The sequence below is a fragment of the Macrobrachium nipponense genome, chromosome 7 (assembly GCF_015104395.2).
Source record: "Macrobrachium nipponense isolate FS-2020 chromosome 7, ASM1510439v2, whole genome shotgun sequence".
Classification (NCBI taxonomy): Eukaryota; Metazoa; Arthropoda; class Malacostraca; order Decapoda; family Palaemonidae; genus Macrobrachium; species Macrobrachium nipponense.
The window spans coordinates 50,502,943-50,520,130 of record NC_061109.1 but is presented as its reverse complement, the minus strand read 5'-3'; the positions used below and the strand labels follow the sequence as shown (position 1 = coordinate 50,520,130).

The following is a 17,188-nucleotide window of genomic DNA, read 5'->3' as shown; positions in this document are numbered from 1 at the left end:
TGTTTCCTCCCATCATGAATCGTAGATACTTCCGTGAAGAAGGATGGATCGGCACATGAAGTAAGCGTCCTGAAGGTCTAGTGACACCATCCAGTCCCCTGGACAAAGAAGCGCTACACTGAGGAAGTTGTCTCCATGGCGAACTTCCTCTTTTTCCACAAAGACGTTCAGGGCGCTCACATCTAAAACCGGTCTCCATCCTCCTGAGTTCTTCGGAACTAGGAATAGTCTGTTGTAAAAACCCGCAGAGCGGGGATCTTTCACTAGTTCTATAGCCTCCTTCTCTAGCATGAGATCTACTGCTAGAGAAAGGGCTTGATTCATGATGGGGTCCTTGTACTTGGCCACCAACTCCCTCGGAGTTGTCGTCAATGGTGGTGTTGACGAGAAGGGAATGAGGTATCCTTTGCTGACAATCGATAGGGACCAATTGTCTGCCCACCCCTTGTGGGCCAGACGTCGGCAAATTTCAGTAGTCTGGCACCCACTGATGTCTGGAGTCCTTGATCGCTATTTCTTCCCTCTGACTGACCTAGAGAAGGTTTTACCTCTCTTAAAAAGGTCTAGTTCCTCTGGTTGAAGAACCTCTGACAGTGGGTGGGTCCTCGATAGGGCTCCTGCCTCAGAGGAGTCTCTTTCTTGGTCTTGGGTTGGAAGACAGAGCGAGGTTTCCTGGCCGCCTGGGCTAACATGTCCTGAGTAGCCTTAGCTGAAAGGGCACTCGAGACATCCTGAATAATTTTCTTGGGGAAAAGAAGAGGAGAGAGTTGAGCATACATAAGAGAGGCCCTTTGTGCATGTGAAACTGCCTTAGTGAGAAATGAACAGTAGACTGACCGCTTCTTAATAACTCCAGCTCCAAACAGTGAGGAGACTTCACTCGAGCCGTCTCTCACTGCTTTGTCCATGCAGGTGAGGACGCAGTTAAGATCTTCAGGAGACAGTGAATCCGGGGTCTGGGTCTTATTAGCCAGAACTCCTAAAGACCAATCAAGGAAGTTGAAAACTTCCAGGACTCGGAACATTCCCTTCAGTAGGTGGTCAAGTTCGTTCATCCCCCACGTAGTCTTGGCGGACAGGAGGGTGGATCGATGAGCAGAATCCACCAATGAAGAGAAGTCCGAGTCCGCAGACGAAGGGGGGAGAGCGAGGCCTAAAGGTTCGCCCGATTTGTACCAGAATCCAATCATGGACAGTCAGTTTAGATGGAGGGAAAAGAGGAAAACAGTCTTCCCTTTCCCTTTCTTTCCTTAGAAAGGAGTCATTCCCCAAAAAACCTCTAAGTGCCTTCTTCATGGAAACAGTAGGTTTCATCCTTACACAAGACGAAACCTTCGAAGTCTTCAAAGTGGAGAATAAAGAAAGAGGAGAAGGAGGAGCCACAGGAGAAAGGATATCTCCGAACTCTTGCAGGAGCAAATCTGTTAACCTCTTATAGGAGGAAACAGAGGAGTCTTTTGGTCCTTCTTCTTCTGAGGGATCTGTTCTTCCTGAGCTGAAGAACCCTCATGATCAACCCTTAGAGGCGCGACTATCCTTATAAAAGTCTCTAGAGGAAGTAAGACGTTTTACGTCTGGAGACAAAGCTTCAGAAACGTGCCTACTTGCAAAATCCTTCTTGTCTGGAGGAGTGCGTTTTCCAGATTCTTGGAGCCTAACAGGAGTAAGGCGGCTGTCAGGAGCAGAGCGCCTGTTTGAAGAAAAACTTCTATCAGGCTCTTGGCGCCTATCCAAAGGAGAGCGGCTACCAGGCGAACAGCGCCTGCCATACGAGAAGCGGCTACCAGGCTCTTGGCGCCTGAACCGAGGAGAGAGGATCTCTGGCGACGAGCGCCTACTAGGTGAGCGCCTGCTAGGATCTCGGCGCCTGACTCGAGGAGAGTGAAAGTCAGGAGAAGAGCGCCTGCCAGGAGAAACGCGCCTAACAAGCTCTTGACGCCTGTCCAGCGAAGAGCGCCTGTCCGATTTAGGGCGCTTATCAACATGAGAGTGGAGGCAAGACGAGGTGCGGCTAAGAGGTGAGTAGCGCCTACTAGGCTCTTGTTGCCTATAAAGGGGAGAGATTCTGTCTCGAGAAGAGTGTCTGTAGGGCGAAGATCTCCTACGAGAAGCCTGCTCCTTGTCCGAAGGAGACACAAAAGAATCCTGTCTGTCAGGCGACTGACGCTTGGACGAAGCCGGGATCTTGTCCGAAGAAGAAATCCTCCTGCGAGACTCCGAACGCCCAGAAGAGTGAGCCGCTTCCGTCGCATAGCGAGAGTCGGGAGAGGGGAGCCTGGACTTCTTTACAGGCAGCGAGACGTCCTTCCTACGACGAGAAGTCACGCAAAGAGAGTCAGCCAGAGCCGAAATCTGTGCCTGAAGACAAGCCAACACCCTTGCAGGAGATTTTCCAAAGTCTTGAACAGGTGACGAGGCTCGATCTCTGCTCGGGGAACGATACTCAAGAGATCTCTTCCGTTTCTTCGCTTCCACCTCAGGCTCTTCCGAAAAAACTTCAGGGCTGGAGGGAAGGGCACAGGGAGTGTTCCAGGCTCTCTTCGAAGGGCGCGAGGCTTCCGAAGAGCTCCATCCTCGTTTAGGAGAGGGCGAAGGCGAAGACGAGAAGCATTTGCGCAAGACTTCTCTCTTGGCGCGATCCAAGGTAGCCTGGGAACGAGCAACAGGCACTACCGAGGGGACGCCTGACCGGTGGGGATGCTCCCTAACCTTCCTGCGGCTTTCGACTTTCCTCCTCCACTGGGACTGGGAGTCTGGAAGAGGTCTAGGCCTGGAAGCATTAGGGAGCCGATCAGATGCACCCTCCACTGCACTGGGATCACTGCACAATTCACTATTAGAATCACTCTTACCTTCCAAATGTTTAATTTTCCTCTCCATGCTGCGAATGGTGGCTTTCATGGAAGCCACTTCCGAAGGCGCATCTTCGGCTTCGATGCAGGGAGCAGGAGCTGAAACTGACAAAGGAGCTACTTCTAAAATAGGATTATCTACATCCAACTCGCTAATACGAGATCTACTACTGCTCCTAGAAGAAGCTTTCCTAACTTTATCTTTTTCAAGCTTCCTCAAGTAGGAAGACAAAGACTTCCATTCATCTTCATTCAGCTTTTCACATTCGTTACAAGGGTTATTAAAGGTGCATTCATTCCCTCTACACTTCAAACATACTGTATGAGGGTCTACCGCAGCTTTCGGTAGCCTCACCTTACACTCAGTCATACAACAAACTCTGAACATAGCAGTTTTCTTAGAGTCAACATCAGACATCATGAATCTAAAGAAAAATCCAAAGAAAAGTCAATTAACGGTCCACAAATCGCGAATGCCAGGCCAAAAGATCAGGTACTTCACCAAAAGTCCGTAGAAACAATCCAGGGCAAAAACGAGCAAAGAATCCAACTGTCAAGAGGTACCGACAACAGGTGTAGTCGACACCGACGACAGAAAAAATCTGGCAAGAAAGGTATGTTGGTTCTTACACCCGCTTCCCAGCGGCGGGTAAGGTAGATCACCTGACCTACCTGTCGCGTTTGCCGCGAGTTTTGAATTCTGTCGTGACGTCTGAGACGTAAGCTAAGTATATGTCTGACAGGAAAGTTCATGTACAAAAAGGATGCTTATGTATAGGCTTACCGCATCAATCGTCCGACCAGCCACTGTGAGGTGGAGTCCTATCCTCAACCTGAAGGACGAGGAATGGACGAGGTGGGAAAGGGGAGAGCCAGTCACTCTCGCATCCTTCTTACCTCTACAACTGCACACCATGGACGAGATGCAACTTGTCATGTCGAGGAGCTGGGTAAGCAAACACATCTTACATGCATCCACCACTGGTCCAGGGAAATGAGGTTCCAAGCGGACCTTGTGGGCCAGTTCCCCGGAGGAAAGAAGGATATGGTCGCGATGACCTATCCATCTCCCTGTCCGACATACTCTTCAGAGTGATGTCCAGTACCCATACTGGTCTATCTGTCTGCAGCGAAGTGTCTCGCGGTCTCGTATCCCACTGCAGCGAAGTGTCTCGCGGTCTCGTACCCCACTGCGGTGAAGTCTCTTCGTCTCCGCAGTGGAAAGGGCACCGACACTCCATGGTGGGTGTCGATGGTTATGGGTACTGGAACAAGCTAGTAGGACGGAGTAATGATTGATCTGGAACAACCGAACTAAGTCCACAGAGTAGCTCGTGACGGTCTTGGACGCTTCGACAGCTGCCGACTGACTGCGTTTGGTTGTGTGAGCCGAGCTGTCCAAGCATCCGAGGCATGGTCACGTGACTCTCGCCTTTTGAAGGGTTATGCCAAGAGACCATACAAATCGTCTATCTGTTGCCACCGATGCTGGAAGGCGAGATGATGATTCTTTCAAGGCATGTGCCCAACAGGCGAAAGTCAATTGCCTTCTAGAGACCGAGGTCCCTGATGGCAAGACAGAAGTTCTCATAGTAATTGAATCTCAGCTAAGGAGAAACAACACTAAGTGCCATAGAAGACGAAGGTGGTAAGTGAATGCAGACCTACGTCTTCACAGCCGAATCGAGAGAAGTAACTCTCAAGATTCTGAACTTAGAAAAGTCCCGCCGATGACACCAACCCGCGAAGACGGCTTAATCCCTGTGATTTACAAAGGACTGAAAACGCTAAACCGCTACTTCATTGCTGTTTGGTGAGAAGTCGGAGTTGCAATGAAAGCAGAGCACTTTTCAGTAAAGAAAACACAGGGATGTACTGCCTGAAGAACCGCTTCTCATGGGCTGAATCATCATCTTCTTCCCAGGCTATCCAGGGAGGACATCTATATACTTGGAAGTAGAGCTGGCAGGGCGGGGAACAGGCGATGTCTTCCGTTATACATCTACAATTTGGGATGAACAATTGCACACCTACGAATACGAGATATATTTAGAAGACAAACTCAGACGTCTGAAGAAATCATTCTGCATTATCGCAGCGGCAGGTGCGATGCAGCACGGTAACAGAAAGATGATAGTGAGTCTACGTATTGAGATACCTCTGTCTGAAAATACTTGCAATGTCCAAGGCGATGCAGTAGAGACGGTCATTCACGTATGCGAGAATTCAAGCCAACCAGAGACCTAAGTCTGTGATTGCCAGGCAGAGATTCGGTTCGGTAGTCAATCATTGTAGAAGAGAGAGACATAATCTGACCATGCTATCTCGGAGAGCCAGCTGGTACTGGGTTGTGGCAGGCAGCCCAATACACCGCTAGCTCTCACTCACTCGTCATCCTGAGTTGCCAGGTAATCCATTCCAAGAAGGAATGCGTTCGGCTAGAACCATCGAGCGCAAAAAAATACGCTCGAGCATTGGCATTTAATCGAAACGTACTTCGGTGAATGCAAACGCTGAGGTGGTGTTGTTGTAACAATACCATAAGTATCTCAAAATCGAAACTGGTAACTCATGGGAGGTTTGCAGGTAGTCCCGAGTTGCAGTTCAATTAAGAAAAAAAATACTACATATTCGTCTCAGTCACAACCCACCTCGGACAATTCAACTGATAACAGAATCATGTCGCAAGGGCAATATACCTAGTATATTTGTAGGTTCCTGTACATAGCCCTCCATTCTAAATTCTCTTCCATTCGAGGAACAAGAATAAGGACTGGAAGCCGACACCCTTCATTCTCTAATGAAGAGAGTGAAGGAGAAGTTTTCCCCGAAGGAAGACTTCAATGGTGATAACAGGATACCAAAGACGATAGTTCAAGCCAAACTGGATGTTCCCACCCTTTCTTCTCTATCCCAGGGTTGGCCCCCTACTGAGGCGACGAACTGTCAGGTCCATCCAGGTTGAGCCCTTCCCGATATATTCTTCCTTCAGCAGCAGTGCTTTTCTCGAACGCTAGAAATTCCAGGAATTTGAGCATTCGGCGAGATTCCTGATTATCGTAGTAACAATTATCTGGGATTCTTGTCTCGCCCACTCTGGACTGTGGTTTCGCCCAAGTCTTTGCAGATCGTAGAAGACCAGAACACTCGGAGAGTGCTAGAAATTCCGAAGAACTCTAAGCACTCAGCGAAACCCCCACCGAATTCGTCAGACGATCATTGGGTGGTGGTCCTCCCGATTTCTGTAAAAACCGAGGATGGGCCAAGATCCTTCCTCAACGATGGGGACTTACGTCCAGTAGGACCCGAAGGTCCCCCCAGGAACGCAGTCCCCAACGTGGAATCCTATGGAGAACGCTCTGCAGGATCCCTCCCCTTCCCTTCGTAGCCATAGGGAGAGAGGGAATGGGGGAGGAAGATTGGATACTCGCTCGCCTTTCCAGCGGAACTAGCAGTCAGAAAAACGAGTACAAGCAGCCATCACCGCTCAGAGCCTAGGAAAACATACCGTCAGGGGAAAACGTTTTCCCGAGGAGGGTTACGAACTCGTACTGTAGGCTAAATGTCTGCCGCCTACGTGACTGTCATCTGGGTGGGGCTGAGCAAGCACCTGACAGGAGAGAGCTGATACCGTCCTCCGACGCGTCCCAGTCCTCGTCAAGGTCGAAACCTCTCAAGAGGACCGAAGGGGGAGCCCACCCTGGTCTCTTGAGTGCGTGGTCCAGACGAACCATCACATGAACAGCGGTGATGGTTCCTTCGAGAGTCTGGGAAGCGTCATTCGTCCTCGCCAGCCCCCCTCCAACCACTTAAGCAAGGATCTGTTGGTCCCAAGACTGAACCAGGCTCGTGGCCGGACCGTAAGAAGTGCATTCCTCACGGTCACTCCTGTTCGCCTCGTTCCTCCCAAGGAGGTTGAAGGGACAGGTGAGGGAGACCTGATGCTCCTACCCTGCCTACTAGCAGAACCAGTAGGCTGGGAGGACTGCAGGCGATCACCAACCCATGGTGGCGATCGAGCTGCAGGTCTGGACCAGCGACTTCTTGTGGAGAAACGCTGGACCAAGGAACGGAGCGTCGGTCTCTTATGTCAGGGGAGCTGTTACGAGAGCTCCTTCCCTGCCTACCAGCAGAACCGGTAGGCTGGGAGGACTGTAGGCGATCATCAACCACAGTGATGATCGAGCTGCCGGTCTGGACCAGCGGTCGTCCTGCGGAGAAACGCTGGACCAAGAACGGAGCGTCAGTCTCTTCAGGAGAGCTGCTGGCGATCGGGCTGCACTGGTCAAGCGGCTAGACTGAGAGCAGCGGCGATGGTCCCGAGCGTCAGAAGAGCTGCTGCTGGTTCTCCTATCTGTCCGGTCCCGGTGGGAGCGGCGGTCAGGGGACCAGCAGAGTCCACTGTTGTGGTGGGAGCGCAAGGAGCGCGCCCCTCGCGATCACTCCTGATCGCCTCACTCTTCCTGATGTAGCCCGAGGAAGTTGAAGGGATAGGAGAGGTAGGCCTGACGCTCCCCCCCGCCCACCGGCAGAACCGGCGTGCTGGGGGGGGGGGGGGGGGGGGGGGGGGGGGGGGCTGCTGCTGCAGACGCTCGCCAAAAAACGCAGTGGCGATCGATCTGCAGGCCTGGGCGAGCGGCTTTCCTGGGGAGAGCGGCTGGACTGAGAACCGCGGTGACGGTCCCGAGCGTCAGAAGAGCTGCTGCTGGTCCCCCCCTCCACCTGGTCCCGGTGGGAGCGGCAGTCAGGGGACCGGCAGAGTCCGCTGTCGCGGTGGGAGCGAGGCCTGTCCTCACGGTGCGTCCTGCCGCTCGGCTGGCCGAGGGGACCACTTCCTTGCCTCAGCCCGCGGCTGGTCTACGACCGTCTCGTCAACCCTGGGTACTGGCGACTTGCCACGAAAGCAATCGCTGGCCTGGTGGGAGTCACCTGGGCGACTCCCACCAGCCTTCTGCTCAATGTCTGGATCCTGGCGCCGAGCGAACTCGGTTGCCTGGGTCTTGGCTGCACGGTCACCCTCAGGTGACTGTACACTCGGTACCTCTTGCGAATGAGACCCCGACACGGTACCTGGCGTCAAGGCGGAGCCTCTGGCGCCAAGAGAGGAGGTACTGGTGTTAGCCGGTACCCCTCCCGTCCCCGTCATCTTCTTCCTTGCGGAAGGAGAGACGGGCCCCGTTCCCGAAGGAACAGGAGGACCAGCAGAAGCCCCAACTGTCCCACCGGAGTGGGACAGACCCTTAGACGTCTCTGAGTGAAACTTCTTGGGGGGGGAGGAGGCTACCTTCTTCTTCTTCGGCTGGGGGCCTCAGAAGTCGAAGGGGAAGAGGCAGCAGAAGACGACAGCAACACCTTCCTCTTCTTCCTAGACTTCCTCTTCGCCAGTTTCTCAGGACAACTGACAGGTCTTCCATTCAGGACGGAGTTGGGGCAATTGCCGAAGCAACACGGCCCAACTGCACCTGTCTGGAGGGACCTGCAGGAGTAGCAGTGGAGAGAACGCTTCCTCGAGGAGGGCTACGAACTCCTACCTGGCAGGTGAAGCGTCTGCCACCCCCGAGACTGGTCGGTTGCACAAACGCGACCGTCATCTGGGTGGGGCTGTCTCTGAAAGAAAAGGATTAATTAGAAGAGGGCTGGATGGCCCGCCTCCACCGGCCTCTGCATGCACGGACCCGCAGGAACGTCACGTCAACCCTAGGCACCGGACGATCGCTGCGAGAGCAATCACCGGTCTGGCGAGAGTCACCCGAGTGACTTCTACCATCTTCCGCTCTGTGCCTGGGTCCTGACACGGGGAGCGAACTCCGCAGCCTGGACCCTGGCTACACGGTCACCTGTAGGTGGGGGGGGGGAGACCACCTTCTCTTACGGCAAAGCCTAATAGTTGAAGGGGGGGGGGGAGGCATGAAGATATGAAGATCTCGAAGAGGAGGTTGACGACACTTGACGAGCTCTCCTCCTCTTCGGTTTCTTCTTCTCCCAGACTTCTACCATCAGGAGTAGATAACCTCACAGGGCAGCGCGACAGCTTCATCCAGTGACATAACTCCCGGGTAGTAGTGGTAATGAAAATGATTATCAGCGGGGGATCAGTACAAACACTCGAGGATCGGTACGCAACATGCTACGAGTCATAGGTACAATTCCAAGGTTAGGATAACCAACACAAAGAGCATCCAACCAATACTGCTGAAAATACAATCACCACTAGTCTGTAAAATAAAGAAAAAAAATGATTACAGTAATGAGGATACTCCTCACACATCCAAGGGCACCGCCCTCCAAGTGAGAGGAGATCCCCAAACACAACACCGCACACCCATCCTTCTACCCTCTTCCGGTAGTAAGTGAAAGGAAGAAGAAGAGAAATTACCATAAAAACAAAACACAGACAAACCTTTGAAGTTCCCTTGGTAATTCCCAAGCGTAAGCGTAATTCCGGATGAATACATGTCCCACTACAGGATCAATATCACTTGTGTTAAATACATGTCTCATCCTCATGATAAATACATATCTCGTCCTCATGCAGGTCTGAGCCAGTGTTAAGGGCGAAAGAATGTAAATAATATGTTAGCATACCTTAGCCACTGACTCTTAACAAAAGTAGAGGGGCGGTTACAAAGGCTATCACAAAAAGTGGGTTTGTATATTAATTGAAAAACCAAGGATAAACCTTTGTTTAGTATTAATATCAAACACCGTATATTTGTAACTATTTAAATACAAAAAAATAAACCAAAAGGATCCCACCGGGAAAAAAGATCAACGACCAGTCAGCCGGAGCTCACAAACATATGTCTTCATCGGAAGACGGCCGAAAGCAAAGTGGAGTGTTTACATCCGGGCAGGCTAGCTTGCCCCACGGTAGTTACTGCCTAACCACCTTGTTCAAGATTCAACAGCCGTAATTCCAACTACGCCGTAAGTTAATTCCTATTGTTAAAGGACCGAAGGTTTGTATTTGTATCGGAACAAACTTCAGGTAATACTGTAAATTCATTTCTCGCTAAATACATGAACCAATGATTTTTCCAACTGTTTATCTTTTAATGCATTTATGACCAATTTTGCAAGTGCAAACCATGAATGAACTGAACGAAAGTGAATGGTCTATAATGCATAAACCAGAGGATAAGTAATCAGAAAAATAAAGCAAAAGTAAGATGGAAGAAAGAGAATATGAATAGAGTTACAGTAATAAGGAAAGAAAAGGGTTGCAAAGGAAAAAAAAGGGTTGCAGCTAGGAGCCTGAAGAGATGCTGCTAAGAACCTTAAGTAATGCCTACAGTGCACCGCAGGAGGTGTAATGACAGATAACCCCTATGGGGTTGGGAAATCAAACTTGATGGTAGGCAACAAATATTGAAAATGGCGGATGAGTGTACAGGCAGTCCCTGGTTATCAGTGGACTCGGTTATCGGCAATCGCAAGCGCCAAAAGCACCATAATGCAGCGATTTCCAGTTATCTGCATCGATAATAGAGTATCGTCCCTGATACATACCTATCAAAGGCACCATTAACTGGTTATCAGCGATTTTTGCTCCTCATCAAGCTGTCAGAAAGGAACCACTAGTGATAACCGAGAACTGCCTATACGTATATCCAAAACTGTGTAGAAATTGTAATTTTTTCCTGAATTCACAGAATATTACATTCTATTAACGGAAAGCAAAGTTTTCTATTAAAAAAGCTGTGCCTTTCCCTATGTAAAATAAATCTCTTAAAATTGTAAAAAAAATTTGAAACTGTCATAGAAAAGTTATTTTCTGGCTCAGTAACTATAAGTTTGAGTGCAAATTGGGCGTTATGTTTAGCACCACCAACCCCTTGGGACAAATATCACAAACATAAATGAAAAACATAAATATGAAATACATACTCAAAAGGTGCTGAATATTCCAGTGGACGACCAGCTGGAACCAAGCCGCAGTAGGCTAGTCTAGTAGTCTTTAGTTTTGCCATTCCATGGGCAGGACGAGTATAGAACGATGGGAACAGCCAACCTCATACCACCATAACACTGAAAGATAAAACTTTACTATAGTTACGCAGCCTGATTCCCGCCAGTTGCTGACCGAAACAGGTTATCACATTTTAGGGGCCCAGCTAGGTCAGGGTACGTCACCCTTAGTTAGGTTAGGTAGGTAAGATCTGGTTAGGTCATGACCTAGCCTTATAAGAACAGTTATGTCCATTTATGTATGAGGAACCTGTCCTGGTCGACGACTAAAGTAAAGTTTTACCAACTAGGCTAGACATCAGAAAGGCCTGATCCCGTCGTTCTGCAAACTACTCAAATATTCCAGTCAGCAAGCGGCGGGAACCAGGCCACGTTATGCTAGGTTAGTAGGTTAGTCTTCAGTTTTACCATTCCACAGGGGATATGCTAAAACAACCATCATTCGACCATTTCTTACATTAAATAGTCTAATGCTTTAGCGAGAAACCAAAAATCACAGCAATACCTAGGTAATTTACGAGACTAAATTCCAGACTCTTATTTGACTACCCTGACCGGCCTAGGTATTTTTATGCAAGGTCTAAATTTGCAGTTGGTAAAACAACGAATGTAACCATAAACTTACGCTACCTATACCTAGCCTATTAGGTACAATTAAATTAAGGTAAAAAACGTAAAATAGGCTACACAGTCGAAAATACCACTATACTCGGTTTTTTTCCATCTGTCCACCCGCCTGTGCTGTTTGTGTATGGTAACACTGCGTCCAGGGCTTTAAATAGTTACGCTATGAGTAAGTTTTAGTAAATAAAAGGACATCTTGGTGTACATTTGCAACTGAAAAGTGTTTCAATAATTTACTAGGTAGCCTAGCCTATATGCGAATTCCACCGTTAATATTAGAAATAAGATATTATTTAAAGCCCGGGACGCAGTGTTACCATAAGCAAACACCACAGGCGGAAGGACAGATGGAAAAAAACAGAGTATAGGTAGGTACAGTGATGCTCAAATCTCATGCAACATAACTCCACAGGATTTCGTTCAAAATTCACTAACTGGCAACCTAGCATGCTCCATATTTATCTATTATTTCAATGCGGAAACGCTATTATTGCATACAATATGGACATAATATGTTTCATAAGAGTGAAATCTGTCATATATGTCAAAACTGTAAGAAAATGTCACGTGTAGCAAATTTCAGAAAAAACACTTTCGAAACATTTTCAAAACTTTCGTTCACACATCGCTGAAGCATTTGACCACAATGAAGTCGTCATCATGCATCAGTTCAAATGTTAAATAAAAAAAAAAAACGAAAAAAAAGTTTTCATAACATTAATAATGCTTCCAAAGCCAACATAAAATTTGAAATAGTCCTATTTGATTGCTTTTACACCTCAATGCTGAAAAAAAATGTAAATAGGTATATATAAAAGTAGAATGCGCCCACCGACATCAACGTGTGAGGGGAGCATGAGTGAGGTATCATTAGTGTCGGTGCAACAACAACCACCCGGTCTACACTGAGTAGCGACAATGAAATTATCTTGAAAACACTTACTTTATATGTGTTAAAGGAATATGTGGTTTTCATACATAATTAATTGTTATAATTCTGATATATTTAAAAAAATGATGGCATACTAGCAAATATTCGCCTATGCAATTATTCTTTTGTCAAAGCCAAGATATTGTTCCTAGGCCTAGGTGTTAGATTTCTTTACTTTACAATTAACAGTCACATCTCTCTGTTAACAATTTCTGGCCAGAAAGCAAATGAAGTTATCTACACATTTTTGTTCTTCAAGTTACCTTATGAAAGAATAAATTATACACCAAAAGCAAGGAGAAGGACTTTTAGGAAAATAATATCTTAAACCAGTTGGAAAACAAGTCTTCCATACGCCTTGATATTAATACTTATGATTTATCGATTAATAGTCATCTTTCTCAATATCAATCAAAATCATCATCTTTTATTCCTCAAAGAACAGGTAATCTCTACAAATAAAAACATTAGTAAACATTACATCTCAAAAGTCTTAGTTTATTCTATTAGGCCTATAAATCACTTTGCAACATATAGGCAGCTTAAACGCAGCCTAAAACTTCAACATTCAAAGAAATCTGGTTATAATTCATATTCCTATTGTATTCGTCAAAAAACAGAAAATATCTATAAATAAATTCCTTAATAACAGATTATATCTCAGAAGGCTTAGATTATTTTTTTAGGCCTATAAAACATTTTGCAACATACAGGCAGCGTAAACACAGCCGAAAGCTTCAATATTCAAAGAAAACTTGTTTTAATTCATATTCCTACGTTGAAAATGTTGTTACGACTCTTGAGCTTATTAGGTCTATTATCATAATGCAGCAGACGTAGTTATGTTGACCAGTCCGAGGAGCATGTAAAGTGTGCTTTCATTGATGGCACAGCTAACCTTATCACATCGCACTTAGAACTTAGCAGCATAAAAAAAGAAAATCAGTTCAAATCACACAGATTACGAAATATACCAATGCATAAAAGGGATCATATTTATATAACCATAAAGAAAATAGGGCAAGCTGTGAATTCACAAACTTTTCGACATGTATGACATTAGAAAAAAAGTATAACACTACTTGGCAACATCACGTTGAGTCTGAGAATCTGGACGATACAAAAAGAATCATGTCGCATGAGATTTGAGCACCACTGTACCTACTACCTACTACCTAGTCTATGAGCAGTCTAAGCTGGGCTACATTAGCCCCCAGAGTAACAGTCCCGTAGACATTAAATCGATAACCTTACGCCAAAGAATGTACATATCCATACCTTCTTTTGAAAGACACATTTATCCTAGTTCCTATTTCTTGAAGTAAATAATTATTTTCGAATTACGAAAATATACATAGCCAGTAATTGAAGCTGGCAAAAATACGAATCTTTCTCATTAGTAGTAGTAGGCGGGATATCCCTCTGTAACGGCTCCCTTGCTTGTTTTATTCCTCTTTTGAGTTTGTTTGAGTTTCTTCTCTCTGAAATACTACATTTCTATCAGAAATTCTTTCCTATTTTCCACTTCCTCCCTCAGTAGATCTACCAGTAAGAGTATATTGGCCACCAATTCCTCTTTATTTTCCTGATATGGTTGCTGCACAAAACTATATATCTATTTCTAATCTCATTGAATGCTGGACAGTAACGTAAGAAATGTTCTAAATTTTCATTTTTACCTCACTTCTTATCAACGGTTCCTCCCCGGTAACTTTTGTCCTTATCGTCCTTCTTAACGTTATCTCTATATATTGATAGAGTAAATGAACCTATTGCCTTACTTTTAATAAGAGAAAATTATATGAAAAAAAATTAAATTAGAGTGGAGAGGATAGGATTGTTTTGAAATGCTATTTTGTAAATTTTTATCCTTATAAGGACAACTTCGTTATTCCTGTTCTTCCTTATATTATTCTTTTCTATTTCTTGAGTAATTGGGGCAATGGTGTTATTTCTAATAAGAGTAAATTAACGACGTGCCCTTATAGCGACAAGATTTACAAAATACTATCTCAAAACAGTCCTATCCTCTCCATTCTACTTTAGATATTTTTTTATATATTTTTTTCTTATTAATAGTAACTCAATAACTTCATTTATTCGATCAATAAATAGAGATAACGTTAAGAAGGACGAAAAGGACGTAGTGTTCCTGTAAGGACAAAATTTGCCGGGAATTGTAAAATACAGATTCGTTCTGTATCGGAGAGTGAGATGTGTTATGTATAACCAATACAGAACGCTATTTGTTCTGTATTTGGATGTCTGACCATCATTTAAAAATTTATAAGGGTATTCTTCAGTCAATTTTGCCACTGCAAAATTATGGCTGTGTTAATTGTAGTTTAGCAGTGGAAATAAATCCTGCATTTTATCGTGAATAGTACTGAAGGAATAAAATAAACTATGGTATATATATATATATATATATATATATATATATATATATATATATATATATTATTTCATGGTCTATGTCACAGTTTGTCATTTAGTTATGGATTGCTATAGACTTGTCACTGTACTGACATCTGACAACTTGTGATCTTCCAGATCCAGACTCCAGTCCTCACCCCTCATGTTAGCTGCACATAGTCTCAGAATGCCCCAGAAATAGGATGTTTCAAAAATGGTTCTCTCTCTCTCTCTCTCTCGCCATAATTTTTCCTCTTCATACAGCTATTTTCTTTACTTTTTCTGAGCTCGAGGTGGCAACCCTACGGTGATATGAAGAGCCGTTCCATAGGCATGATTCAACCACTAGTGTTACTGACTGGCGCGCGTTTCGTATTTTTAAAGTGACCTTTTTTCGTGACTCGAAAACAATGATTTACTTATATAAAAATAGATTAGATGTGTCTTTCATAAAAAAAGTTATGGATATGTAAATTCTTAGGCCTAAGAGATTGATATATGCCCACGAGACTGTTAGTAAAAGTCTATTGTATAGCCCAGACTAACATCTAAGCCACAGGCTACTATAGGTAATTAGACATAGCTATAGCCTACTATTTCAGACTGCGCAGCCCATTTTGCCTTTTTGACTGTCATTTAATAGTACTAATACCTATAGCGTGGTTTAGGTTTATATTCAATATTTTACTACAATGCAAATGTAGGCTTAGCAGAAAGCTCGCTTTTAAGCTGAGCCTGTAAGAACAACGCAACTACGGCCTATCCTAGACTGGGTAAGTTAATTGAACACGAGACCGAAATATATATTCTCGGTAAGTTACCTATTGCTGTGATATTTAGTTTCTCCCTAAACCGTAATTTAATGTAAGGAATGGTTAACTATACTAGGCTAGTTCAGGTATTTAGGCTATAGGCTATCCCTGTGAAATGGTAAAACTAAAGGCCAACCTACTATCTAGCCTAGCCTACCACGGCCTGGTTCATGTCAGTCACTGACTGGAATATTTGGATTGTTAGCAGAACGATGGGATCAGGCCTATCAGATGTTTAGTGTTACTTGTGGGAGTGGGCGTCTAGTGGGGGGAAATCCCCCTCAGCCAGGTCAGGGCACAGCACTAGGTGAAGGTAGGATGGTAAGTTCTAGGTAGGTTTTTTGTTTTTTCTATTTTGTCTGCAGAACCTGTTCCCTTTATTCTGCACTTGCCCCATACTATTTGATTCATCACTAAAGCCGTTACTATTTAATATCAGAAATTGTTGAATGATAGTTTTGTAGGAATTGACATAGTTGTGGCAGTTAATGAAAAAGATTATGGAAAGTGAGACGATGCCCGAAAAATGGAGAGAAAGTATATTAATTCCAATATTCAAAGAGAAAGGGGACATACAGTATTGTGAAAATTACCGAGGAATAAAGCTCATGTCAAATACACTGAAGGTATTTGAAAGAATTAGGATGAAAGATTACGGCAGCAAGTTTTCATTGGTAGACAGCAACTAGGATTCATAAAGGGGCTTAGTACTGTGGATGGTATTTTCGCTCTGAGACAAATTATGGAAAAGTACAGAGAGAAGCAAATGGTCTTGCATATGGCCTTGATAGACCTTGAGAAGGCATATGACAGAGTGCCACGACAGGAAATATGGAGATGTCTCAGGGAGAGAGGAGTGTTGGAGAAGTATGTCAGAATAATCAGGGAGATGTATAGAAATGTAAAGACCAGCGTCAGATCTACAGTTGGAAGAACAGAAAATTTCCAAGTTGGAGTCGGGCTACATCAGGGATTTGCTCTAAGCCCACTTCTGTTTAACATCGTCTTGGATGTGTTAACAGAGGATGTCAGGGAGGAGCCACCATGATGGCTGCTCTATGCAGATGACATAGTCTTGGTAGCCGAGAACAGGGAAGAACTGGAGGGGAAACTTGAAAGATGGAGATATGCCTTGGAGAGTAGAGGTTTAAGAAGAAGCAGGAAAAAGACAGAATATATGACAACCGAATTGGATGGCGACCAGCAAACAACAATCAAATTAGGCGGAGGAAACATCAAAAGGGTTCTTAAATTCAAGTACCTTGGCTCAGTGATTTACAATGAGGGGAACATGGAAGAGGAAATTAACAACCGGATTCAGTGTGGGTGGAACAACTGGAGGAAGGTGTCTGGTGTCATGTGTGATAGGAAAGTCCCTATAAGATTAAAGGGCAGAGTGCACAAGGCAGTGGTCAGACCAGCAATGACATATGGATTGGAAGCAGCACCTCTAAAGAAAACAGAGGGTTGAAAGTTGAACGTAACCGAGATGAGGATGCTTAGGTGGACTGATGCTCGGAGATAAACCCAAAAAGCGGTCAGGGTTAGAAATGAACATATAAGGGGTACAGTAAAAATCACTGATG

The 17,188-nt window shown here is 45.4% G+C and overlaps 1 protein-coding gene across 2 annotated transcripts in view; it reads right to left on the bottom strand.

The window, feature by feature from the left end:
- LOC135217524 (uncharacterized) overlaps positions 1-13,787 on the bottom strand; it is a 31,335-nt gene extending 17,548 nt beyond the window's left edge. For both annotated transcript variants that reach the window (XM_064253486.1, XM_064253487.1), the window contains exons 1-2: positions 13,654-13,787; positions 10,740-10,880 (exon numbers count right to left, since the gene is read on the bottom strand). The gene's annotated coding sequence lies outside the window, so the exon portion shown is untranslated. The remainder of the gene's footprint in view (positions 1-10,739; positions 10,881-13,653) is intronic.
- Between the last annotated feature and the right edge of the window lie 3,401 nt (positions 13,788-17,188).